The sequence below is a fragment of the Anser brachyrhynchus genome (genome assembly GCF_964034855.1).
Source record: "Anser brachyrhynchus genome assembly, chromosome: 12".
Lineage (NCBI taxonomy): Eukaryota > Metazoa > Chordata > Aves > Anseriformes > Anatidae > Anser > Anser brachyrhynchus.
The window spans coordinates 640792-668428 of record NC_137707.1 but is presented as its reverse complement, the minus strand read 5'-3'; the positions used below and the strand labels follow the sequence as shown (position 1 = coordinate 668428).

The 27637-nt window shown below is 49.8% G+C and overlaps 1 protein-coding gene across 13 annotated transcripts in view; it reads left to right on the top strand.

The window, feature by feature from the left end:
• ZFHX3 (zinc finger homeobox 3) overlaps positions 1-27637 on the top strand; it is a 618952-nt gene that overhangs the window by 462223 nt on the left and 129092 nt on the right. The window contains exon 1 of one of the 13 annotated variants that reach the window (XM_080552444.1): positions 1-27637. This exon is cut by the window's left edge and continues 10266 nt beyond it. The exons of the other annotated variants lie outside the window; for them this stretch is intronic. The gene's annotated coding sequence lies outside the window, so the exon portion shown is untranslated. 13 annotated transcript variants of the gene reach the window in all.

Sequence of the window (27637 nt, the reverse complement as noted above, 5' to 3'; positions counted from 1 at the left end):
TTTTATTTTGGTTTCCTGCTGTAACACCCTTCTGCATTGAAGAACCTCTTAAACCCAGGGGTGTTTGTCATTGGTTGGGTTTTAGACCAAGCTGATGTGTTTTTCCCCTGCCTTTACTTTTACTTTTCCATTTCACATCCTGCGAGGCAGAGGGATGTGGAATTGCAGACCTGTCCTGCTGCCATGCTGAATAACATGGTTTTGATTAATCCAAGGGGAGAAAAGTCAGTTTCTCGTAGCAACCCTGATGATTAAAGCTCCAGGAGAGGCAATTATTCCTGGTGTACGAAACTCTCCTACCACACTTGTCATGGGTGTTTTTTTAAAGCTCATCCACTGTGGCAAGTCACTGCTGCTTTTCGTAGCAGTGCTCATGGAGGCTTTGACAGACAGATGCCTTCCTCCTGCCCCTCTTCCTCTCCTTTTTGTTTCTAGACTTTTCTGTGCAGAGTAAGTTCTTCCTGTAGGAGAGCTATCACAGGACCACGTGTAGCAGTAATTGTCAGCTCCAGGACAGGGCTTCCCCTGCTGGCATGGCTTGGGGAAGGCTGTGCAGCGCTTGGTATAACGCCGAGCTGGTGGCTTTGCTCTGTCCTGCGGGCAGGTCTTGTGGCCACCTGCCTCAGGGCTGCAAAGAGGGAACAGAAGGGGTTTGCAGCTGGGCGATAGCTGGGACGGTGCCCACGGGCTCCCAAGCTTTAGAAGAATCGAGCATCACTGGCACTCGCTGCGCCTGCCTCGGGCTGCCCACGCGCGTCTGCCCTGTCTGCCAGCTTTGGTGCGCGGTGGGCCCCGTGTGGAGATGCTTTGGGTCTGGAATAAGAAAAGTGGCGACTTCTGAGCGGAGGCCTCCGATCCTGCTGGTCTGGCTGAGAGCCTGTTGGTGGGAAGATGGCTCGATGAGGCTGCGAAGCCGCGCGGTGTGGGCTGTTGGTGCCCAGCAGCGATCTGTGAGCTAGGACGTGCTGGTGTCCCGCTGACGTTGGGGGGGTTCCTCAGTGATGGAGGAGGCGTCCTGCAATCCAGCTCATTGAGCCGTTTTCCCTGAAAGGTTCAGATAAAAACTTTCTAACACAGCATCTGTAACGAACAATAAATGTTTCAGTAAATTACCAGAAGTTGGTGACTTTTCCCAGTGCTCCCTGCTTGCTGGCCTTCTCAGGGGTTTCCTGTCTTTGTATCTTTCCCTTCTGGTTGATTTGTATCTTTCCTTTTATCTTTGTACCTCTTCCCTTTTGTTTGCAGTGTGCCCGGTGACTTGGTGTGAGGATGGGTTGTGCCTGCACTCAGTGGTGTGGTGGCTCGTGGAGCACCAGAGGGCTGGCGGCCACGCAGCCTGTGCCACGCTGGCTGCCGGGCACGCGCCGTGTGCCGGGCGGCTTCGTCCGTTACGGAGCTGGTGGCCGCCCCGCCCCTGGGTGCCCGACCCCTCACACCGTACTGATCGCACCCTTTGTCTCTCACCGTGCAGAGCAGGGACGGAGGTGTCACTTCTGGTGAAGCATTGCTGCCGCTCCTGTGAGGCGATGGGGGCGGCGCGTGGCGGCTGCCTGCTGCTCCCTGTGGGATCTGGGTGGCACGACGTGCTGCCGGGGCGGGGGGAGGCGGAGCAGGGCCTTGGCTGTGCCCACCGCCAGCACTGGCGCTGCCGCGGCGTTGCCCTGGCACGAGTTGGTACCTGGGTGGCACTGTGAGTGACTTGGCCGTTGTCACCTGCAGAACCACGATTCGCGTTCCGTTACTGTAACAGCATTGCTCTTTTTAAAATCTTTCCCAAATACTTTCCTAGCAGCGGTAAGACGTAGATACCTGTTTAAGTTAATGAGCAGCTGAACATCTCGTCCTCTCCCTGGAAAAGCAGGCGATGCTCTTCCCCGAGTAGCAGCTTTGAGCGTTACCCGTCCCGGGGGATGGCTGTGTCCATACCACCGGCTGGAAGCGCTGGGTTGTGCTCTGGGTGGTAGCGGTCTGGTTTAGCTGTGGCTGTGGGAACCTGATGCGGAGCCTGCAGTGAAATGGCTCGTTCCTGGTCGTGGGTGGGCCTCCCGTGAGGCTTTCCTTAACCCTCTGCTTTCTGCCAAGCACCTCCTGACTGTGCCGAGGTCGGGACAGCCTGGCCCAGTCACTCTTGCCCTGGAGGTGTGAGTTTCCCCAGCAGAGCTCCAGGCACGGGGGAGCCTTCTGGCCTGCCAGGCAGTGCCGGCAGCCACCCGCGGCCTTCCCGCACCCTGCGGGCCGGGGCCGGGGAGGTGTGCGCTGCCGCGCGGCCCTGCGCACCCGCTGGGGCAGGGTGGTTCTGGCGCCTGGGCCCTGCTGGGGCCGGGCCGGGCTCCAGCTGCCTGACCCTGGGTGAAAAGTTCAAATCTGCATTTGAAAAGAGGAGGGCCATTAAACAGTTGGGACGGTCTCCAATCAAGTTGAAACTTCAGTTACAGCTGAGCTGGTGTCTTGCTAAGACAGGTCCAGCCCGTGAGCGCTGCCAGGGCGCTGCGTGGCCTCTGCTGCCGTGATGGGGCTGAGGGGCCTGGAGGGCGCTGTGCAGAGCGCTGACCAGCAACGTGTAGGTGGCACCTGGGGACTTTCTTTCTGAGTGTGAATTCAGGGCAATTTAAACTTGTGCTTCATTCGTAGTCTTGCACGCTCTTAGTGGGAGTGGAGGACGTTACCGAGGGCCTGTTCCGCTCGGATGTGGCGTAGGTGCAGCGCTGTCTCCACGCACCGTCCTGGCAGTTGGCCAAGGTTGGGTGCACAGCCCCAGCCTCTTGGTTTCCTCTCCTGAAGACCGGTGTCTGCTGCGTCGGTCCTTCAACCAGGTGCTGGCCGACAGGGCTGGAGCATCCTTCTCCCGAAGAATGCCCAGAACCACTGGGATGGGGCTGCAGGGGCAGTCTCTCCCCCTTCCCTTCACGATGAGAAACGTTTTTTGGGATGGATGGACGTGGCTGGGGAGGACTCGCGTTTCCCTGCCAACTCCGTCTGTCCCATGAGCGGGCCCAGGAGTGCTCCCTGTTATTTTTGGGGGCTGGCTACAGACAGGAGCGGTGCGAGCACCGGAGCTGTCCTTCCTGCCCCGCGGTGCCTGGCTTCGCCCTGGGCTGCCTCCAGCCGCAGCACCGCAGGCATGCGGGTGGCAGCAGAGCTGGGGCTGGTGCTCTCCGTAGCCTCACAGCGTGAGCTGCTTCCTTCCCAAATGTGTGCAGAGCTCCGCAGAGGGTCTTGGTAGCACCTTGTAGCTTTCATTTGTTTACAGGAGTGTTAAGCAAATATAAATAGTTCAGCTGCTCTCCTCCTGGCATCAGGTTTCCCCTGTTACAGACCCGAGTGTGATTGTGAATGGGGATGAGGAAGGCCCCCAGCGTCTCGCGTTCCTGCTCCATTCTGATGCTAAACACCCAGTTTGTAACTCCCTAGGAGCAAGTCCAGTGAAGTTGCGGGGGGGACGTTGTCCTTGAAGAGGTGGCTTTTGTGACCCCTGCTCAGGGGAGAGGCCGGGGGGGCGAGCAGGAAGAGGTCTCACCCTGTACGCTTCTCTCACTGCCTTCAGCCTGGAGGTGGGGGGGGATGTGTTCCCACCCGCTGGTGGTGGACCTCAAAGTTTAACTTGGGTTAATTTCAGCAGGCGGTGCTGCCTGGTGCAGCGTGCTGCTGCTCTGCTGAGGGTGAGTGTCCGGATGCCCCTGGAAGGATCCAGCCCTGGCGCGGGGTCTGCGGGCACCATGGCCTGGGGCAGCCTGTGCGGCGGGGGGGGCTCCAGGAGGGCCTCAGCCGTGGCCGCGTGCGCTGGGCGCGCTTCTTGGTGCGGTTACTCCTTCAGGCCAGAAACGCTTCGGTAGTGTTTATGTCCTGTCTCACAAAACAGCAGTTAAGGAGATTTGTGGGGGGTGCCAGGGTGCTTAGCAGAGAGGGCCGGCGGTGGTTCTGCTGGCTCCTTCCCTGCTCTCCAGCACAACAGCGTGGCCCCTACCCGCGGTGATGCCGGCGCAGGTTGTCTGCGCGCCTGCCACGGCTGTCTGGCGGTAACTGGGATAAGGAAATGGTCCCTGTGCATCAAACTCTTTGAGAGTGGGAAGTAAGGGGGAGATTTTTCTCCCAAACCTTTCTTATTTTCTGTATGTGTGTAGAAATGCTGATTTTTCTGAAATCTGTGTGAGCAATTTTCCAGCACTGTAGGAGTCTTTTAAATTCATAAAGCTCATTTTATAGGAAATGTTGTTCAGACTGGGTATGGCCCAGAAAGGAGATCTGAACTTAGGGTATTGCAGTGTGAAATGCAGTTTTTTCTTGTTCTCTTTGGGCTGGTTGGACTGTTTCTGTCCTAGTGGTGCTCTCAGCACAAAGGTCTGAGGTAAGAAGCAACTTGAAAAGGCTGCATGGCATGTGAGGAAGCAAGTTAGCTCTTAATCATATCATATATTAGCCTCCTTTGCCATAGATACATCTGCTGTAAAATGCTTAGTGCTGAGAGCCTGATTGGGCAGCCCATGCTAAGTGTTCAAACTCCTGCTGCCTTTTTTCTTCAAACAATATCTTCTGGCTTCCAGATTTCTGATAAATTGATAAGAGGAATTGCGTGAGTCAATAGAGTTGTAGACACTTTGCCAATATAACCCTAGCGCTATTGATCTGCCAGTAAATTAAAGTCTTACTTAGAGGCTGCCGATATTTCTAATCTCCTGCCTCACCAATTACAACCTCCCAGCTACCTGGCAGAGGCAGCGGGCGGCAGGCCAGGCTTCGGAGGCTTTCCCGGCGAGCCGGCGCGGGGCTCGGCGCGGGAGCTCAGGGTGGCCGCGCGGGGCTTCGGGTGGGAGCACTGCAGGAGGACTTCCCCGGGCCTTCTGCCCTTACGCCAGGGCAGAGCAGAGGCTGCGTGAGGACGGAGGCGGTTTAGGGACGCGGTGAGCCCCCGTCTCCAGGCCGCACGTCGGGGTTCTCTGCCCCGATGCTCGATAACCCCTCCGACGGCGCGGGGCGCGGGTGGCCGACGCCTGCAAGCCACGATGCGGCGGTGCTCAGGTCCAGGGCGGCCTCGGCCCTGCCGGAGGGAACCTTCCCGGAGAGGCGGGGAGGCTGAGGCGATGATTTCGGGAAGGGATGTGGGAAAACCTCCCTGTCCCTGCAGTTCTCGGGTCTGGTGTCCCTCGGCTGTGCCCTCTTGGCGCTGTGTTTGAAGCTGGGGACAATAATGGCAGCTTTCAGATGTCCGGAGAGGAACAATGGCATCATAGAGCTCCCCGCCGGGGCTCCCACTTTCAGCGATGATGGTTTCAGCAGATCGCTTGCCCGATAAGCCCCTTTCAAGTCTCATTTACGTTTGAAAGTCCGTAGTTAGCTTTGGGAAGAAATCTCCAGATAAATGCTGTGTTCTTTCTAATACCCCAGAGCGAAAATCAATGGGAGGGATAATTCCTTCCCTTGTCCTACATAGACTTTCATGTGTTTCTACCTCCAGCAGCACCTTTTAAATAAAGAAAAGAAAAAGCCCTCCCTTTCCTGCTCTGCCTTTTGGGGCAGAGCCCTGGCTCCTGCCAAACCATCCCAAAGGGAGAGCAGCACGGTCACATCGGAGGCCTTGTAGGACCGAGTTTGCAGGTGGGGCCGAGGCAGCGGGAGCAGCGCGGGCTCGCAGGGCTGGAGGCAGCCACGCTCCTGAGAGGGCTCACAGGGTGACCCAGTGGCCGGAGCAGAGCACCGGGAGCTGGCGGTGAAATCGGTGGTAGCCTGATCTAAAAAGTGGAGAGATTTAAAATATATACTAGTAATAATGCTTTCATTAAATCCAGTCAAGTGAAGGTACTCGCTGTAATAACGCTGTGAAGCAGGTGGAACGTATACCCATAGCATTATAATTTTGTTCTGGAGTTTGTGCAGAGTGCTTTGGTCAGTAACTTCTCTGCTGCTGCGCGTCCTGCAGTGCCCGTTCTGTGGCAGATCCAGTTTCCAGAAATATCTTGGTAGGAATTAGTAGCCGAGACTGGTACGAGACAGCTCCTTCAGACTGCCTGGGAACATGCGTGTGTTTGAAAGACATATCCTCCAGAAATTAAGTTATTTAGATGGCCACCTCTGTGCTAGCTGTATTGAATTGTATTTTCCCTGATGTTGTGAAGTTATCGCAGAGGATGTACATTAAAAATTGTAACTATTCCAAGTACTGCCGTCTTGGCAGGGATTTGCTGAGTCTCATGATCTATCCATAATGGAGTGGAGATGCTGAGCTGCAGTTGGATATATTTACCCCAAAAGCTTTTTTTTTTGTGTGTGTGTGTGTGTGTAGGAACCATCTGAGCAGTCACACTGTCTGAGTGCTTTCTTTAAATTTCTGGTAGCTTAACGTGTAATACGAGCGGCAATGGTGAAGTTAGAGTACCAGGTTTTCAGGCACAAGGTTTCCTCCCCTGGTTAGAAGAGGTGTATAAATTACTGAAACGGTGACAATAGGAAAGCTGAAGAAAATCTTTAGTATTGAGCAGATCCTCAAAAAAGAAGACACAGAGGTTGAAGCTGACTCAGTTCATTGTGTAAGACTTGAGATATTTGAATCCTGTTCGCCCTGATGATGCTGATTCCCTGCACAAGGTCAGGTTGGTACAAGGTTTCTCTGCTGTTTCCAAATAAGTTTTTAGGGGTTGCTTTTTTTTTTTTTTCTTACACCCTCCACACCACAGTCTTTAACTGAAGATGCAAACTTTATTTCAGCAGCTTGTTGACATTCAGTTACCTCTCTAGTGGATGGCCTGAAATAGCGAAGGGGTTCTCTGGAAGCAGCATAGTGCTGACTCTTGTGTCGTTGTGGTCAATACAGAAAAGGGCAGTTCAGCACCCCCTGTGCTGATGTAATTGTTTTAAGGTAATTGGTTGGTGTAATTGAAGGTAATGCATGCTCGGTCTGTTTCAGCGGGTGCTAATCCCTGCTCCTGGAGGCGCAGGGTGGTGCAGGATGCGAAGGCTGGCTCCGGCCCTTGGTCGTGCGTCTGTGGGCCTGCGCCCAGGCCGTCGGTCCCCGTGTGGGGCAGCGGCTCCTCTTGCAGGCCTGCTCGGGAGCATCTCGCTGCCTTCTGCTGCCTCCTGGGGACGCTGCCCCGGGACCCAGCTCCCCGCCAGCTGCTCGTGCCGCGCTGCCTTCACGGGAGTCCTGAGGTCGAGTGCCACCCACAAGTTTTCACAGTTTAGTCCAGCAGAAAACACCTTGCTCATTTTAAGCAGTACAAGTAATTGACTAGGAATTCAGCTTGCTTTTCTGCACGTTTCTGCTCATAAAGGCTGGTAACTACTTTCTGCACCTCTCAGTGGAGCAGAGGAATAACCCAGGATGACTTCTATCATGAATATTACGTGGCATTTGACAGGGAGAGGCGGCACTAGGATGAAAACTATTCATTAGCAGCATCTCTGTGTTTATCTGGGTTTGCTTTTAGGATTGGGATCAGCTGAAACATTTTTCTGGTTGGTCTGTGGTGATTTTGTTTCAGCTGTTAAAGGAACAGAGCGTGATTCAGCAGCCAGCCTCGCATTTCTCCTTCTGTGAATCCTGAAATATTTAGTGCTCTGTATGTGAACTTAACGACTGAGCAAGAGTATGAACAGGTTACAGTCCCAAACCTCTAATTTTTGACTTGCAGGAAACCTAAGTTTGGGATTTTTTATGCTTTTTGTCCAGGCTGGTCCGTCGGACAGCATTCCTAATTTATTTCCACAAATTGATGAAGGCTGTAATTTACTATTTTAAGAAGCATGTGGTTCAAAAGACCTTTAATTAAAAAAGAAAGTTCAGTGCATGTCTGAAGCTATAAGAATCACCAGACTGGATCAGAACAGTAATTTGTAGTAATTTGATCTGTGCAAAGTGTATATTTCTTCCTTATTTTCTTCTTTTCCAACCTGTGTAGCAGTATATTTATAGAGTCCTAAAACACAGGCTTTGAATGGAACTTTTGCATTAGCAAAAGAGAGATTTTGCTCAGAACAAGGCTACCTCTCCTTAAAGCCTCTCACTAGATAGCTTGTGCCCATGCTTCATCACTTGTTGTTGGAGGGAAAACCTTAACTCCTAACCTAGCACTTGTTCTGAGGTGATACAAGATTGCTTTTTTTTTTGTCTTGGTGGATAAAGAGTAAAATAGGTCATAGCTGTTTTATAACAATTATCTATACATTGGAAAAGATGTCACTGTCTGTTCTTCTCCAGAGTTTTACAGGACCAATTATCCATTGAAACAGAAAGGTTTGCATAACCTTCAAAACAAACCTTGACAGTGTTTTACTACAAATCCAACCTCCCATGTGTTCTTGAGCCTCTGTCGCCTCTTGGCTCCAGCGATGGCTGGCAGCGTTGTGTTCCCTAACACGATCGAGCGTTGCCTTTCACCGGTAGCGGGTGTCACTTTGATTTTGGTAGCGTAAGGTAGGAGCACCTGGTTCACTTCTTTCTGTCCCTTGTTACATTTAAATACCTCTGTTTTATTCATGCCCTTCCTTTTGCCTTGTGCTCGCCCTCCTTTCCGAAATCTCGGGGTTTCCGAGCTCTTTGCGTGTGCGGCTCCTCCCGTGCTGCCGCAGCGTCCGAGCCACCTGCAGCCGCGCTGGGGCCGGGCTCTGCTCTCCAGGTGCTCTGCGGCTGCTTCCCCATCCTGCCGCACTGCCCCTGGTGCAGGGGTTTTCACTGGTCTGCCCCCAGCGAGGCACAGGCTTTTCTCCTGTAATGCTGCGCCTAATTAAAAACCTAGAAATGCACATGAGTAGTTCATAGCCATTTCTTTGTGCATTATCTAGCTGAAGAACGCCATATAGAATTACCTGCCGCTGTGCGGTTCTCTGAGGCTCCTCTCTGTTCGTCTCTACGCGTGACTGATCTAATTGTTTAATTTACAGATTTTCCTGCCTGACTATTCAGCTGTTCTCCAGGAATCGCTAGTATATTTGAAGCAAAACATTGTACTTGGTGCATACAGTCTTATGGTAAATGCTCTGCCGCCATGCAGTAATAAATGGTTGATTTATAGTTCTTGTATTAGTCACCTAACTTAATGTTTCACCTTGAATATTAAAAAGGAAGTTGAGGCTAAAAGGAAAGCATCGATGTTGTAAAATGGTAAAAGTTGGGTAAAAATAAACACTCCCACAGGAACAGTAACTTCAAGGGCACAATACTCACCTCAGCTTCAGACTGAAGACCCACCACCGTATGCTAGGCTGTATGGACCACGCTGGGCCATGTCTGCACTGTTTGCTCCTTCTTTCCACGATGTATCCTCAAGGTAGCCAGGCTGGCACAGCCTGTAAAATATTGTCCCCGGCGGCCTAGCGGAGGTGTGGTGTGAGCTATAAAGAGTGCAAGATGCCCAGCAGTGTATTAAACACTAGTTGAGTACAGGAGGGCAGCATATCACAGGAGAGAGATAAGCAAAGTTCTCTGATTGTGGATCAATAAAGGTTAGTGACATCATATCTCAAAGTGAGAGAACCTGCTTTCTGCAGAGCCATTTATCAGATCGCAGGCTGAAACAGCGTTAACCTTTTCCTAGCCAGATATCTGCTCTTCATCTGACTCCAGGCAGGGTAACCTTCCCTGGTGGCAGCAGAAGGCTCCCCGACCTTGCCTTCGTAATCCTGGCAGCTGTAATGCCCGAGTAGCCGTGCTGCGCTGGGGGGTTCTCCGAACGCTTCTGCTGGCTCCTCGCTGAAGCGTGCCGCGTACGGCGGGGCAGCGCTGCGCTGGCTGGGAGCTGGGTGGCGAGGTGTGCCGCAGTTGGGAGCGCTCTGCTTTTCAGAGTTTGTCTGCTGTTCTGCTGCTGGTACAGTTTCGGTGGGGAGTAAGGTGCTACGGGTAGGTGCTCGGGGATGAGAGAAGTGAATCAGTTTGGTTGAAGGCCTGGCGTTGTGCCGGGCATCGCAGGATGTGGTTGCAGGATGAAAAGGCGTACTTGGATTAGCTTGGTTTTTATGGCAGCAGTGGCAGTGAAATCATTGCGGGACGGTCCTTAGGAGAAGTTGTGCGGGGTGGCAGGAGGCCCTGGGTGTGTTGCTGTGTGGCTGGCCTTCCTTGAAGTGTCTGTCCTCCTGTTTTTGCTGTTATTGTTACCAAAATAGATTAAAGCTAAATTGAATGTATCAGCCCATTCTGCAGTCCCGTTTCTTTGCTGTGTGCTGTGAGGCACCAGCTTTCCACATGAATGCAACTTCTGAATGTAGGGAACGTGGAGCCGTGTGCCTGTGCAGGCTATATTTAGAGCGGCGAGCTGCGGGTGAGTCCTGTGCGTGCTGCCGGTGGAGCTGCTCTGCTGGTGCTCTCGTGTGCCGCTAGGGCAAGCTCCCGGGGTGGTCGGTCCAACCCGACAGGACCCTCCTGGAGCATCTCTGTGGCTTTTCACTGTGATCTTGTGTTCACGTTGTTGCACATGAGCAAGCTGTCATTTCTGTTATTTAATTCAAGGTGAGCTGCACTGCTAAAGTAACTAGTAAGTTAACTACTAAGTTAACCAAGAAGCTACAGCAGAAATGGTTAAGATCTTTTTTTCTTGACACATATGTATTTAGGTGTGTTAAAGCTGTCTTTAAACTTATCTTGCTGTGTTATCTTTTATGTGCTTTCCTCTGTCTCCTGCTCTTCTAAATATGCAAGTAACCTGGATGATTTTTTTTGTACTGCCAGTGGGTTCGAAGTGATGTGAAGCTTCTCGTCCCCCAGTGAAAGCATCGTGACTTCCCCTGTGCATGGCAGTGGCTGCTCATGCCAGAAGGTCCTAAAAGCTTCCGTGTGAACCTCCAGGGCCCTGTGTGTTGCCTACAGCTCTAGAGCAGCTGTTTTGGGGAAAATTTGTATTTTCTGGTGGTTCTGTTTAAGACTCTTGCCTCGCAACCAACCTCTGTGTCCAATTACCAGTTCAAACTATGGTTTGTATTCTTAGAAAACCATCATAACCTTTTTGGAAACACTGTGCAATATGATGCTTCCATTTAGGAGTTGTATGCATTGTAAGATACAAAATTCTCTACAGATGTAGCTGGTGAAGTTGATTGACTTTTTTGACACTTTGAGCCCCACTTTCTAAAAGACATTGAACTTGGAACACAGCTACAACTTGTAAAATAGGGCCACTTTTCCCCTTCTTGCCATGTTAAGATTTATGGGTGACAGTACTACGTTAGGACAAAATAAAGTACCCCAATGTATTTGGGACCTGTTGATTTCTGTTATACAGCCCAAAACAAGTGAAAAACCTAATTTTCAGGGAGAGCACTTCATGAAGTCGTTGCAGTGAAGCTCCGTGTTTACGTTAGAGAAGCATACAGGAAAACACAGGCGTGACAGGAGATGGCTAAAAAGGGTTGCGTTGTGGTGTGCCAGCAGCTGTGGGGGAGCACAAGAGGCTTCCTGCAGGGGAATGCACTCCGAGTGCCCGGGGACTTCAGCGCAGCGTCCGTCCGGTGGTGTCCCTGCCAGCGGAGGAGTGTGACCGACCCCCGGAGCGTCTGTGCCCTGTAGCGTGGAAGTTGGATGTAGGTAGTTCTGCAGTGCCGGGGCAGGCCTCCGGTTTTCAGTGAATGAAAGGAGAGGCTTCTGCCTGGAGGAATCCATGGTCTAAGTTCAGAGATAAGATAGGAAGGAAGGATGACAGATGGAGGGTGAGAGGCGAGAGAAGAGTTAATTCCCTGAATGAGCTTCTGTTGTCCAGCAAGGAAATGCCTCTCCTTTTTTTCTTCTTTCTTCAGAAGCTACAGAGATTTGAGTTATAAAGACTTCTTGATTACCTTTCATCCTTTTTCCACTGGTGACTTCTCATTGGAAAAAGAGCCCCTTTTCTGTGGTTCTTTCGACTGTGCTTCAGGGAGCAGCTGGGGGCTGTGCCGTTACGCATCCTAGCGGGTCGGAGGAGATGCTTATGATTCGAGCCTGCACTAATGGGCTGATGTCCAAGTGGAAAGTGTATTTTCAATGAGGAAGTGCTGAGATATTAGTGGAGCCTGGATTACCCTGTGATTGTGCTGTCAATACTGCTGTATTGAGTCGGAGAGAGCCTGCACAACACAGGGAAACACTTAGCTCACTACTGCTGCTTATTGAGAAGCCAATAGCAATTTACTTGCTGACACTTGACATCGAATCCATTCCCAGAGGTGCAGCTCCTGCTAAACCACTGTTGGGCTCTCCTTAACACCTGCTCCTTCCCTTGACTTCAGAGATGCAGGTGTGAGGGAATGAGCGGAGCTGATGCTTTTCCGAGCACACCCACCCGTGGGGGAGAGGAGAAAACCAGTTCATGCCCCCTTTTCATGTGCCTTGTTCTGCTGTGACCGGCAGGTGTAGACCAACTTCCTATGGGGTGAAGGGAAACTTTTACTCTGGAAAGGTGATGGGATTGACTTCGTGCAAATACATTTCATTGTCGTGCGTGTGTTCAGTGAAAAAGGGGAGTGCCGAAGGGGAATGTGAGTGTTTTGGCCCCTCCATCTCACAGCCTGACAACTTGAAGCATCTGAGACCTTTGGGTCGGAACAGATGGATTCCTCCTGTTCTGCTTCTCTGTTTCCTGGGACCAGGGCAGACGACCTCTGATGGTTTTTCTTGCATCTATACGTACCTTGTAAGAAACACTTAGCATGATTTGCTGCCAAATACTTTTGAGAAAAACATCTTCCAGGATATTTCTCTGAAGAGTCAGCTTCCTAAAATGGAGAGTAACACATGAAGGAGTAAGGACAGGACGGAAACAAAACTAGAATGATGATACAAGATAACTAGAAAGGGGACAGAGAAAATGGGGAGTCTGTATCTTGGCGTTGTTACCTGGCCATGTGTTCTGCTGTGGGACATCAGGTCCCGGTGTTGCAGTTCTGCAGTGCTCCTGTTTCTTGAGGACTTAAAGACATAAGCGGATAGTTCTCTCAGCCACTAATGTAGTGGGACAACGAAACTCTCACAGTTTTCCAGTTGTGGCTCTTGCTGTTTTAATGTGTTACCTGGCAAACAGTTAGTTCTAAACATCCCCTCCCCCCTAAATAAATAAATAAATAAACAAACCTTCTTCCCGTTAGCTGTGGTGTTGCTCTTTGGTGCAATTCCCTGTGCGTTTCGTTTGTTTGCCCGAACTACCAACTGGGTAGAAAACCTGTGTCCTAAATATAAAAAGAATCAAAGCAAATGTGATGCCTGAGGAAGACACTTGGAGCTACAATTTACATTTTGCAGAAGCAAAATTTAGGTCATATTGCAGGTCATGTTTTAAATATATTCGTTGCTCTGTGCTTGCAGCGTCCGTAGCCGTGCGCGCGGCTGCCTTGGCTCGGCAGGGTGGAGAGGAACCGCTGTGCTCCGGGGCCCGGGGCAGCATCTGCTTGCAGCACGGCCGTGCAGGAGGGCACCTCTGCTGTTAGCGTGGCACAGGCTGCTCCCAAAGGCTCGTGGAGCTACGAGCGCAAAGCAGCCGGCCCGTGGCTGTCACGCGGCCCCCTCCGAGGACAGGGATTAGCGGCAGCCCGCTGGGACGCAGGGACGCAGTGGGACACAACGTGAATGTGTCGCCTTTCTTTAAACTTCTGCCGAGGACAGGGCTCGGATGGGGAACGCCACTAGGTAGGGTTTTCCAGGTCGCCCTGTGTCTGTGCTGTGCATGTTGCCTCCTGCGGCAGCGCGGGCTGCCTGTGGTCCCAGCACGTGGTAAATCACGTCGCGTCGTTGGCTGCCAGTCGGGTATTGACCTGCTGTCTTCTCTGAACGCATCTTCCCTGCCCGTCAGCCCCAGGCGCAGCGTGCCTGTTCCCCCTCTTTCCTCCCCAGCCTGACCCTCGTCCCGAGGCACGTGTTCCTGTTTGCGGTCCTGAGCCACAGCAAGCGCCCGAGCTGGAGACTTGCTGCTCTGTCTGATGGCTGTAACCAGAGCTAGGAGACAACGTGGCTGGGGAGCCGAGCTGGGGAGCCCCAGGGACCCGTCTGCTCAGCATCAGCAAAGCTTTTCAGCAGCGCTGGCTTCCTTCATGAATTTGAGCAAGTGAGGTGTCCAGCAAAAAGCAACACAAAAATGGATTTGGTGACACGTAAGGAAGAGCAGCAGTGGCATGCGGTGGAGGGGAGCGCAGAATGTAAAAGAAATAACATCTGATGCCTTTTGAACATCAGTGGAGAGGGTGAGGGAGCAGGACCATACTTTGGGATGCTGGATGGCCAGGCTGGCAGGTTAACACCGCGCTGCCTGCTTTAGTAGAGGTCCCCGTTGCTTATTATATTTTGTTTTAGCCTGTTGCTAATGTTGTTCAGCAGTTGCTCCTCTTAATTACTGAAGTACTTTTACAGAGATGTAACAGATTAATCCTTTCAGTTCTGCTCTCTGCCAGAAGAGATTGTCACCATTATTCTCACGTTATAGTAGAAGTTGGAACAAGGAGAAGCAGAGTTAAGTTCAGAAAGCCTGTTTGCATGTGCGTGCTGTCCTGTGGATGTAGGAACGTAAGCGGTGGCAGGTACCCGGAGGAGCAGTGAGAATGCGTGCAGGGGTCGGGGCAGTGCGGCTGTCATCTGGCTGGGTGCAGACTGGAAGGTTTTTGGGGGGGTCACAGCCGCTTTGTGACCTGCGTGGATGTACCTCTGCAGGCCTTCTGCAGAGCTGCTGAGGCATCAGTTATCTGGTCCTTGCCTCACTGGAACACAAATATTAACTGACAAACAATTGCATAATAAGCGGCACAATCACTTTGGCCTGTTGACTTATCTTCCAGCAAAAGAAATAAACAGGGGAAAGTAGGAAAGTTAACTTATAAACCAATAAACTGTTATTGCACTTGCGTTAGTGTGGCCTGAGGCTTGCACGATGACTGCTGGACTGATGTCTCCCAGAAGCTCAACTTAGAGAAAACAGAGAAATATTTACTTGTTAAATATGCAGGACAACAGGACTGCTTCAGGCACTGTGGTAACGGGGTTCATACACGCCGCCGATTGTAGTGGTATGCGCTCTCCTCATTGCGTGCTTCTTCAGAATGCTTCTGCAGCGCAGTTTTAAGCCCTGTCTGGCTGTGTCCGCAGGAACCTAGTAATTTTCTCGAACAGAAGTGTCTAAGGCTGAAAGCTGCTCAGTCAGTGTTTACTAAAAGGTATCTAGAGTGGAAATGTAAATCTGCCAGAACAGATCTTATGTATGTTTAGGTTGCCTGAGTTACCTCTTGTTGGAAACATTAATGCTGGGTCATTAAGACTGTCTCCCTTCTACTGCTGGTGCAGGCGTTTCTTTCTAAATATTGATGTAACAACTTCCTCGCTCGGACGTGGTTTGCAGCCCTGCTGCTTCCATTGGAAGAGTTCCTGAGCTCTGCCGCCTTGCCGCTGCGCACGTTCTCATGCACACGTGCATGTGCACGCACACGCCGGCTTCCAGCCGGGACGGTTCAAACCGCGTGGGTTTGTGCTGTCCTGCGCCGCAGTCATCCTGGGAACATCCATCCCCGTGGCCGTTCTGCTAGCTGCTTCTGCGTCTGGTGAAGCTGAAGTTGTTTTTTTCTGTGATGTGGCCGCACTCGTACATGCGATTCCAGCTGACGTCTCGCGGTGCCCTTAGAATGCCATCTATTGCTTCCTTTCCTTTAGAAGCACCCTGAAGTGCATGCTCAGATCATACTTCGCCATTTTCACAGCTGCGTTGCGTTGTTTATTCTTCCATCCTGCCTAGCACAAGTCTGTCTCCTCCCTTATAATTCCTTATTGGTAGACCCTGAATTTATTGCAGAAATTCATTTTTTCCCCATTACACTGTTGTGTTTAGTTCCTTTCCTGATATTCTGATCCTCAAATCATAATTTCTTCTTGTGTAGTATTCTGGTCTTCCATTGCATTGGTCGTGCTTCCCAGTTTAATTTGATCAACAAATACCACTCTGCCCGCTGTTGCAGCAAGGCCATCAGTGAAGTTGGTTAGAGAGACGATTCCCAAGACCATTCCAAATAACTTTCACCCCGAGCAGTATTTTCTTAAAATCATCTTGTTGTCTTCTCGAGATCTAATTTCATGTCTTAAATTTTAGCTTGTCCCCCTCTTCTCCAGCTGAGTTCCCCATGGTACAGTACTGAATAAGGAGCAGTTCTTTTTGTAAAGAAAGATACTGTGTTAGCGTGCACAGTGCATCTTGGATAAACCTGTCTTATGTTTTATCCTGATTTCTGTGTATTGCTGCCTCTTTAATTATTCTTCCTTTCAGAATGCTTACAGTTTTGTTTGTTACTGAGATAAAGCCAGTAAGACCATAGCGGTCTCTTCCACTTCCCCCCGCCCTCTTTTAATACAGGTACCCTGTTTGCTGTCCTGTGCTTCTTCACCTTTCCCTTGCTTAAGTCCCGGTGTGGGACTGTGCTGGGAAGTGTGTGGTGAAGCAGAGGAACAGAGTTAGAGGAGGAGGAGAGGCGGTGGTCTGCGCTGCCGAGGCGCTCTGGTGCCTGCGCTGGGAGCAGCGTCCCCTTCCCTGCCAGCGGCGTTGCTGCGCGTGCTGGCGGCTCCCTGCAGCGTCCTTCTTGGTGGTGTGGGTGGAACGGAGGGGACGCCTGAGCAGCTCTGTTCCCTCCACTTGGCCAGAGCTCGTTTCCTCCAGCACCCGGAGCAGGGCAGCAGGTGCAGAAGGCCACCTGCAGCAGTTGGCGCTCTTAGGAAGGGCCCTACCTGACACCTGGGGGCTGCCAAGAAAGGGTTTCCATCTGCACCCGGCCTGGCCCAGGCTGTTTTGAAAAGAAATACTTCCTGTGAGCAGTGGTGACTCGTGCTGGCAAGTTTGTGTCCTCTGGAAAGGAAGGTCTGAAGAGAAGCAGCACGAAGCCTCTGGGCTGTAAATTGAAGCTCTGTGGAGCCGAGTGACCTGAGATCAAGCACAGGTACACAATGCGTCCTCTGGTTTGGGTGAGCACAGGCAGGGCCGCTCTGCATCCTTCTTCCCCACCCAAGGCGTAGGCTGGGGAGCAGCCACTTCTGTTCCCACAGCTCCCCCAGGGCTGCAGTTGTGGGTCTGCTGGTATCCGAGAAAACGCGAGGGTTTTGTCGTGTTTGGGGAGCTCAACACAGCTGAGGGTGTACAGAAGGGATTGCTTGCGGGTGAGGATACCCTGAAAGGATGTTGCGACACTTCAGGTGTACCTGGATTCAGTTCCTAAAGGAGTGCTTATTCCTTCGCACACTTTGCTAAGGTGCTGGGTGAAATGAACTGACTTGTCCTTACCTAGCAGAAGGAGAGCTTCTCAGTGTGCTGGTGTTACCCCGAGGCATATGCTAGGAAAGGACTTCATCTGAGATGCGAGTTTTGGGGTTTTCTCTGCGCTAACATTCCAGTACTACTGAATTTCTGGAATCTGCTGAAGAACGGGAGAACAGTCTTTGGGAACTCAAGAGCCCAAGGAATGCAGACGCATAGTGAGTTCAGCAGTAGTTCCTCTCATCCTTTGGTGTAAACTTTGCAGTCCATCCTAAGCACCCGTTCTCTCCCAGCAAGCTACAAGGGCCAGGCGTTCCTTTGAGTCCGTGGTAAATCCCATACCACGATCAGCTTTTACCATAGGATCCGACCGTGAGAGCTTTGCTGTTGCTTGTAGAATAGGCTGAAGATGAGCAGTCTGTGGCATAATGCATTCTGTTTAATACCTCCGTTTCTAAATAGCAAGCTTTCATTATTAATAGTCACCTGATGGGGAGGAACATTTTTCCTGCCTCTCGCAGTCACAAGAAGAAATACATCTTTGCAACAGGCCTTGCTGTGAGGCCAGTGAATGTGGAACGATTTTTTTGGCTTGATTCTGAGGTTGTTTTCGGTTGTCTCAGCTGTAGCTCACTGGTGCTGAGCGCTGCTGCTTTGGGGACGGTTCCTTTGTACCTCTCCACCTTCTGAACAGCAGAAGGTCTGTCTCTGGAGCGAAAGGAGCCACACAAGTTCCTTAATTTTGTGGCAGGCGTGTTTCGAGGCTTAGGTAAGTTGCTGGATTTGAGGGAAGCATGAATCATGCTGGTTAGCTGGGAATCTGATGAATAACCCTGCTGTGTGGTTACTGGAATTGAAGGCGATGTGCCTGTGTCCCTGAGAGGTGCTGCTGCTCTCTTGTGTCAATTCAGTCTTCCTGAAGAAACGTGGGGTAATCTTGGACGTGTGCGATTTGTTAGGGTTTTTTGGCTCGTAATCCGTTAATATTTTTGGGACAGTTTTGGGAGGTATTTACTCTGCGTGTCAGGAGTTACAGCCATCCGACTGTTGTGGACCGGTCGGAGTCACTCACTTGGGCTGGATACAGCCCTAAAAAGTGGGGGGAAGAGTTCAGTCTCTTGTGCTCCCTGTGGACAGGCCTAGCAGAGGAATGGCCATCGCGTGGTGGAGCTGCTCTGGGCTCAGCGCTTCTTTGGTTTGCTGCAATGGGCTGGGGGTCAGAAACGGTGAGGACCCAGCCCTTCCTTCCTGAGCTCCAGGCTGCGTGGGTGCTCCTGCGGACGCGCCTCGCCGTGCCTGGAAAGATGGTGTTAGCAGTCTCCAGGGTTTGTGCACATTTGTCCCTAGGTCTTCACGCGAGGTCCCTAAATCTTCAAATGCTGCTGCTATAGAATTCCAGAGGAGACTAGAGAGCCCGAGACAATTAGGGGCAATACTGGCCAGTTTAGCACCCAAGGTCACGTTTTTTGTGCTGATCTTGGGGGCTCTCAAGAGGCTTGGTGCTGCAGCAGACCTTGAGGTTCCACTGGCAAGCGGTTGTAACACAAATAGGTGCTCTTCGGACAGCACTGTGTGCTTAAAAGTGAAAGTGAAATTTCACTTTTCTCCCGACTTTACTCTGAGCAAGACTGTAAGCATTAAATACGTAAGTGTAATATTGAAACTTAATTGTAATCATCTATCTTGTTTAAAACATCTGAAATAATGCAAATCCTGATGAAGCCAACGACCTTCTCTGGAGTGATCTCCCAAACGTGCTGCTGAAGGAGCAAGTTAAAAGCAGCAAGTGGTCAGGACAAAACATACTTTTACCCCAAGAATTTCTTCAGGCACGTTCAGCACCTGCCCCGTGTCACAGAGCTGTGCCTCGGTGACTGGTGGGAAGTTCCCTGCGCGGCAGCCAGTGGTGGGTTTGTTCTGACAGGTTGTCCTGCTCATCCTTTCAGCTTTGTTTTCACTCACTGTGACTAGTTTTCCAAAATTTTGCTGCATTTACGGTCCATGATCTCTGGTACACAGAGACATCAGATGCTTATCCTGGTGTGTATTCTGGTGCCCTTCTCCCTTGCATCTTTCAGAGGTGGATCTTCATCAGCTTCCTTGTGCTCTAGACCTCCTCGATCTTTTAAAGCTGGTTGCTATTCCAGGTGCTGTTTGCTGCGTACCCATGCCAGCTTCTGACTTGTACCACATCTCGACACCAGCAGTGCTTGGTACATAGACAGAGTTGTGGTTTTGACTGGTCGTTCTGGCAGCTGCAGCTTATGATAAAAAAGAAAATCAATCGCTGTCGCCTTGGACCCCAGCGCCAGTGATTTCACAGTCCACAATACATCAGCTTCTTCCTTGTCAGAGGATCTTAGACTCTGGACGGGCCCAAGGGTTGTTATTTGAGTCAGGCTGCTACCAGAAAGCTAGTCTGATTTTATGACTAGTACGGGTAGCCACAAGTTTTCCCTGCCTGAAGACATGAAGGTGAGACCCAGGAGACCCTTGGATTCTGATTTTTGGTTGTTCCTTCAGTGCATTGGTTTGTAGCTTCAAAAGAAGACCAGAGGGTAAGAAATGCAATTTCTTGCAATTACTGTTGCTGTATGATGACACGCAGGAAATTCCCTTATGTCTTTGGTCCTCTGGGGAATTCAGAGCCATCACGTCAGCTCTTGGGCCGCGCTCAGACGGCCTGCAAAGGCCTCGTGCATCTCGCAGCTCGAGTTCAGGGCAGTGGCTACAGCTGAGATCGTCTCCCTCCTTTAGCAAAGGGAACTGGTCTGCAACTCAGCTGTCAGAGCATCCAACTTGGCATCTCGTGTGCCTGTTGTGAAGGGAAACTGTTCAATAGTTGGTAGAGGTCTTCAGGTGGTTCTTCTTATCTCTGTCTGTGCAGACTCGTGGAACTTCCTCCAACCCTGGTGGGAGTGGCGGAAGATGCTGTGCATGGGATGAGCAGAGGGAAGAGAACGGTGTGCTTCTTTACCCAAATAACTAGCTAGTGAAAGATCCCCGAAGGTCTCAGTTTGCATGTATTTTATGGATACTATGCATCTCCAAATGCAAAATACTGCTAAGCTGAGGTTTTTTTTCTGTAGCTGTAGTCCTTGGGGGAAAAAGGGGTTGACGTACAGTCTTAGTTTTCATTTTTCTTATCATTCCCACTTTCTGTGATGTGTTATTTTTCCAATGCTACCCTTTGCTGTTGCTACCAGAGATATTTTAAAGTAGGATGGAGCATTATCTGTGGTATTACCTATAGTAATATGGGGTCACGTAATCACAGAATGGCAGAGGTTGGAAGGGACCTCTGGAGACATCTGGTCCAACCCCCCTGCCAAGCAGGGTCACCTAACACACGTTGCCCAGGATCACATCCAGGTGGGTTTTGAATATCTCCAGAGAAGGAGACTCCACAGCCTCTCTGGGCAGCCTGTTCCAGTGCTCCGTCACCCTCCCAGTAAAGAAGTGTTTTCTGATATTCAGCCGGACTTCCTGTGTTTCAGTTTGGGCCTGTTGCCTCTTGGTCCACATCAGGAAATGATTTTGGTAACAGACTTAAGGAAATTTTATTTGTACAATATCTGTAACTTAATCGCATCCCTTTAACAGTTAGGGGGTGAGGAGAAGATGCTGCCGAGGCCTGAAAAGATGGTATATTGGTAGGTGCCTAGATCCAAAGTGGCATTTCCAGATTGCAGAGAGCCCGGGAAAGGGTCTTGCGTCATCTGTGGCAAGAGATGAGCTGTGTGGTCCACCAAACGCTGCTGTCATGGGTTGGACTGGTTTCAAAGGCTTGAATGCTGTTTTTATGTCCCCTTGGAGCTCAAGGAAGATCAAACGCACGGCTGGCTGGGCTCCAGCTGACTCTTGCTATGTTTTGGCTCGTGGTATCACTGAAAAGGAAGGACCTGAATCAGGTTGAGGAAAAAGGGAAGGACATTTGGACAGGATGAGACGGATGGTCAGAAGGTGCTGCAAGTCTGTATACCAGCAGAAGACTACCAACATGTGAGTAGAGGACACATAGGGTTTGACCTTTCTGGAGACATTGTTCCCAATTATCCAGCGTGTTGCTGTTACCAGAGCATATGTGCATGAGGGAAGAAGCTCAGCTGAAAGAGAAATTGTAGTGGTAGTGGTTTTGGTGCTGGAGACTTGGGTTCAAGTTCACCTTTTCTTCATGTTCCTAATGGACTTGAGTAAACCACTGGCCTTTCCTTACTCCACTTCTCCAAAGTGGAGGAGAACTCCTGTTTTGGGGACGGTGTTCAGTGGTGTAAAAACCTCCAGAACTGGCCTGGGCTATCCTGGGCTTATGGAGCTGAGCACCCTGTGCTGCCTGGGCTTTGCCCATGGTTTTTTGGTTTGTTTTTTAGCTGGTCAGAAGATGCCATTTTCCCTGTAAGCACTGCTTTCTGCAAAGCAGGAATAATACTGTTAAGGTGAAAGTTGAGCATTGTCATTAGATGTGTTACGTCTAAAAGTATTTTTCTTTTTGATCAAGCCCTGGCTTGGATTTGCATAAAAGTATGAGGGGAGGGTTCGCAGTGTTCCTAGCTCTGTTGTACTTGCTCTTTCTTCTTGGCTGAAATTGCAAGGAACCTTAGCTATCTCTGTCTTGAGTCAGTTCTCGTTGTAGAGTTTTCTTTTCACAGCTAAAACTTGGTGTTTGGTCCATAACTTCTGGGACTGGATATTGCGTGCATACTGACTGTTTCCTCACTTTTGTTCAGTCTTTAGCGTATAAGAGTAATGTAAACATACCTCCATTTTTTTTTAACTCTTCTTTTTTAGTGGCAAACTTACCAGTAAAGTCCTCTGCATTGTGACAGGGACATTTCTGTAATAATATGGCTTGGAAAGCATTTTCCTATTTTTATTGGTAAATGGCAGTCTACAAGCTTATGAACAAGCAGGCAGACTACTTCTCAGCCTCCCTTCAAAATCGATCATCTCAGTGAATGACTTTGACGAAGAGCCACAGTCATTTAGCCTTTGATACGCAGGACGCTGACTGGGTGATATAGTGATTCCTTTAGCCTTGCTTTCCGTTACGTGGCTTTCTGAAGGCTTGCTCCTTATCCTCACTTACCCAAGTAGCTAAAACCTGACCTGCAAGTACATGGCAAGATGCCTGCTGATTCGCCCTGCCTGGTAGGGAAGAGATATGGGGGTGAGGAAGAGAGTTTGTAAATTAGAGTTGTTTTGTAAATTAATTCATTCTTTGTCCAACTTATGAAGCTGGTACATCTGCCTTGTGGCTAGGCAGAGAGGAGAGCAAGTGCAAGGAGAGAGCAGCGAAAGGAAGTCATGCAAAGGAGATGTCCTGCATGATTAGATGAAGCTTCCCAGGTGGGGCTTCTTAGCAATCTCTAGGTTTGGGATTTGGACCCTCCTGACTGTGAGATCAAGCAAATGTTGCTAAATACTCTGGGACTTCTGCCTGTCTCTGAAAGTTCTCATTGAAGTATTGTCCTCTTGGTTGCAGTGTTACGGGTGTGCTTTGGCTCTGGATCACATGCTACGACTATTCACGCTGCTAGGGGAAGAAAACAGAAGGAAAAAAAAGAGATGGCATACAAGCTTTTCTGTTGTTGGATGGCTCCAGGGGGGCAGCCACAGGACTTCAGCACTGGGCAGGGCTGCTCTGGGATGAGCAAGTTTGGAGGTAGTTATTTCTTCCTGCTTCTCCTAGGAAGGTGCGTGAGCAGGGAGGTGTTCCTGAGAAAGAACTGCAGGGCAGCATGTTCCACAGAAGCTCTCCTGGTGGATAGCTGTCTTCAGGTCATCCTTTAAACAGGCTTGTTTCAGTTTGTGGCTGAAAACCCTCCAGTCCCCTAGAGCTGCAGAGATGAGGATGGGTAGGCCAACTTTGCTGTGAGCTTAGGTGCCCTGGGGAAGGGGTCAGGCAGGGGCTGGTTCTCGTTCTGACCGTGAGCCTCCCAGCGATTTGGCTTCCATCTTCCAGGTGGGAGGAAAAAACTCTTCTTCCCCTTCCCGTGTTTTTTGTCACTGCCTCTCATTGTGTGCTGACAGATGCCCTCAGCCCTGGAGAAGGATGTCACTCTCCAGCACGTTCTGTTACAAAAGTTTTAAGAGAAAGCCCAGTCTCTTCTAGCCCTCATGTACTGATAGCTCAAGGGATAATTTAGAGTTTTCTTATGTAATTGTTGCTGACGCATATGTCTGGTCTGGAGCAAGTGTGTCAAAATATTAATGGCTGAGCCCTGCAATTTTGAGGTTGAGGAAATAAAATCAAACATGCCAATTCTCACAACAGGTTAATTCTGCTCGCAGCTTGCGCACCATGTGATTGAAGTTGACCAGAGTGCCCTCAGTTTTCTTGGGGAAGCTGTTGGAAAGTAAATGCGTCTTCATTGACTTGTAATAATGAAGTTACAAGTCTCGAAAAGGTGCACGGTGTTCCAGACTATTTTATGACAGAGATTTTTTCTTTCAGTAGAGGTGACCTGTCTGACTTTTGCCAACTTCAGAAGTGTTGATCATGGTCATTGTACATATATAGGGATCTTGCATTATCCCTGTAGCACAGTGACACAGCTAGCGGTTGAGTATGATTTATGCAAGAGTTTCATTGTTCTCTCTATTTTGAACCTTGACAAAGAGAAAGAAAAAAGCTATCTTTAGAAACGGAGACTGGATTTTAAGCCTCCTGTTCAGATTGATGTAGAAGTGGGGGATTTCTCGGGTCATTCTCTTCCACCTCCTTCCTTTGTTTATATCAGTGTACAGATCAGTTCAGTTGTTGAACAGGTTTTTCCTTCCCACCTGTTTTTTTTTATCTGCAGTTTTTCTTATTTTTTTTCTCACGCTTTAAAGAATTTCTCAAGGAATAAATTATTTGTACTTTGTTGACACTTCACTTCTATTCCAGTTTGCAGTCGACTTTCTTGTCAACCAGACAGATCTTTGCACGCTTTGCTGCATGGATTTCCTTAGGTGGCTACATACTATGTTGGGGAGTTCTGGCTTCAGTCTGAAGTGTGCTGGTCTGGGTCCTTTGTAGATCCCATGGAGTGGTTTCCATCACTGGGACTGGTTTTACAAGGGAGCCCAGGTAACCCACTGTCTGTTCCACCACACATATTTGGGAGTTTTCCTGCGTGACTATCAGTTCACTTCCTGCAGGGTCAAGCTTAGTGCACATCCCTTTACTTGTTTTCCTCATTTTTGCTTTCTTAAGCTTTTCCTCCCATTGCTGCAGCTAAGGTATGGCTTCTGTGGATGCACGTCTTCCCCTGAAGCCTCCTAGAAAGCTGCTGAATGCTTCATCCTCAAAATGTTCATCGTACGAAGAATTTTTGTTGCAGTAAAAGCAATGATTTAAGTGTTTTCAATGTCTGAAGTCTGTGAGATCACTCAGACGTTTCTGTACTGGACAGTTAGCCTGTAGATTCACTGCCGGGATTTAATTTGAAAGGCAAGCCAGGCCTTTAGCATCGTCTTGGGCGAACACCTGTGCTGTGCTCCTGCTACCGCAGTGGTGTCTCTGACCCTGGTAGCACATGGTGTAGGTAGGTCTCGGTGTGCGCAGACCAGTTATAATCTTATCAGAGGGGGAAAAAAATCAGCTGGATGAATGACAAAACCCACCAAAAATAGAATAAAACCATGTAGTTGTGAGGCTCTTTTTTAAAGTTGTCTCTCACAGAAAGCATTGCGCTCCTGGAAGGGAGGTGTGGAGGAGGCTGTATTTCAGTAGCAGGGGCTGGGTTTATTTTATAGCACACTTCATTCTGTCTGTAAGGGGCTTTTTGCCATTTGGCCTGGGCACAGAAAAGTCAAAAGAAATGCTGCCTAAAAAGTTTTTTGTTCCCTCTCCCCGAGGAGTCTGACTGAGCCCTCACCTGCTGGAGAGGAGCCCTGCGTTCCCAGGTTTGGGAGCCAGCGCTGTCGCCTTGGGGCTCTTGGAGCAAGTCCCAGCCTCCGCGTGTTTCAGTCTCCTCTCGCTCTGCCGTGCACCTTCCCTTCCCTGGAGCTAAAACAAGAAGCCAAGAATTAATTGTTTTGTGTTTCCTTTTTTCCCCCTTGATGCATTGTGGTCTGATCAGTATCTGGGCTCGTTGGACACTGGAAGCATTCACTTCTCCAGAGAGAGGTGTTGGAAATGCAGCGTGTGGAAAGCTGGGAGGTACCTGAAGGCAAGGCAAGGGGTTGGAGCGGGTCACAAGGGGATCCTTCCACTTGAGCACTTGCTGGGCTCCCCGTGGCACTGCAGTTGGCGGCAGTGGGGTAGCGTGGAAGTACACCCGTGTTTGGCAGGACTGAGACGTGTTTAGCTGCCGGCATGCAGGAGCTTTGAAAGAGCAGGATGGAGCAACTGGTGTCAAGCTTTGCAGCATCCTAGCCTTCACTGGTTTCAGGCAATTGAAACAATGGTGTGCATGTTCTTACTGGATTGCAAGTGCCGGATGGAAAAAAAATGATGTTCTCAGGAGTAGGCGGCCCATGGCATGCCTGGGGAGGGAGGGCAGGAGGCTTAGAGCTGGTACTCAGCCCCGGCCAGAGTGGGGTGGTGGAGGACGCGTGCGAGACCTGGTGCGGCGCTGAGGGGCGCACAATCGGCTTCTTGCTGAGTCTGGCTCCTGTGTGCTTCTGGTTTCAAACCAAGCCCAGAGAATTTCTTGTGCTGTCTTTTGTCCATTACTGCAGGCTGCAAACTGAGATAATATCCCGCCTGTGCAGGCTAAGTAAGCTTTCCAAAACAGGAGGTGGAAACAAAATTTAAGTAAGTAAAGTTTCTTTTCACCATCTATCAGAGAATTTCACTGACACAGAAATTAACGTAGTATGCAGAAAGGAATTGTGAAGGAAGAAGAGAGAAAAGTACAAGGAAGAAAATGGAAAGGGGAGCAGCATTACAAATCTGAGTGGAAATGATTACGCTGGCGTTTTAAACCTCCTCATTCTGTAAAGTGTAGGATTGTCAATATGGGTCTGGAATACCCTGTCTAATGGATGTCTTGTATTCCAAATACAAAGCTAAATTGCGATAAATGTAGTGGTGTTGGGTAGCTTTTGCTTCAGTGGAGCTTACCGAGACACAAAGAATCTGAGGGAAGGAACAAAATGCGCCTCTTAGATTCAGCATACAGTACAATTGTAATAACAAAATGAAAGCTATTAATTGTTTTGGTAACTTCGTTAGTTCTTTACCTGTTCACTTCACATGCGTTAGACTTTTGGACTTTATTGTGTACCTGAAGTCCTGTAAAATTTCAGCCCTGTAATCTGAGACAGGGACTGGATTTGGGGAAGATGAGGGAGAAGCATCTTTGTCACCTTTTATTACTTCTTCATATTTGGTATATATTTTATTATTCTGCCCTCCTGGCATGGGAATGGAGTGCTGAAGGTTCAGGTGAAGGTTCTTAAAGGAGCTCCCAAGTCTTGTGTGTTTTAGGGCAGTGTGATGTTCCTGACTGAACAGGAGAGCAGGATATTAGGTACAGTCAAACCCTAATTTTCATCAGTGTTGACTGAGAGATATTGGCTCTTCATGGCTTGTTTCTAACTAAAGCTTGATCTCTTTACACTCCCTTGTGTAGCTCATCTCTTGATACTCTGTTGTGTATGAATGCTGGGGATGGGGACGTCGTGGTGCCCCTAGGACAACCCTTTGCTGTGGTGTCCTTCTGATGCCTTCTTTCACCTTCTCCGTCCTTTTGCTTTCCTAAAAATGGCCAAGGCAGCCTGTTGGGGCTTTTTGTGGATGTTCTCATTTCTGGTTTCACAAAGAAACACTTGATCTGGAGACCACATCTCTGGTAATTGTGCTTCATATGGACCTATTTTCTTATGCATTTAATAGGGCTCTGTCTTTACAGTTTGTACTTGGCCCGAACTCTTGAGTAAATTAAATTGACAGGGGCCTTCCACAAGTGAGATGGGCATTAAAATCTTTGACTTCCTCAGGGCAATTATTGTGACCAGGTGAGGAAGAGGAGGCCATTCAGCGAGTGATGCAGGGCAGAAGCGTTAAGACCCCTTCATTAGTAATGCTGAAGTTCAGTATTTTGAGTTCCCGACTTCAGCAGACCGCTCAGGCGGTGGGAATCCCAGGGTGACCTGCAGGCTTTGAGCACGGCCTCGAGATACCCCTTCAAGGGAGTTTCATTTAACCGGGTGACTTGCCTTTTAGCTCTGCTGAGAAAGGCATTTCTGAAGATGAGAAAGAAATTCCCCTAGTGCACCTTTTAATTGTTCATTTAGGAGTAGAACTTTCCTCCAGCTGTGAGGGCTTAAGGCTGCTGTAAAGTGCTAATTAAAAGCAATAGTGATAATGAAAACAGATGTTTTCAAGAAAAGTAAGTGGTACGGGGACACCCCTCTGCTGTCCCTGGCTCTGCTGAAGGTGGAGCACGAGCTGGTGCCCTTGGTGCCGCGCTCCCAGGCAGGCTGGGGAGGGGAGCGGGTCTTGGAGGCTCGCTCTGCTGTAGCAAGCGCAGGGGTGGCTCCGG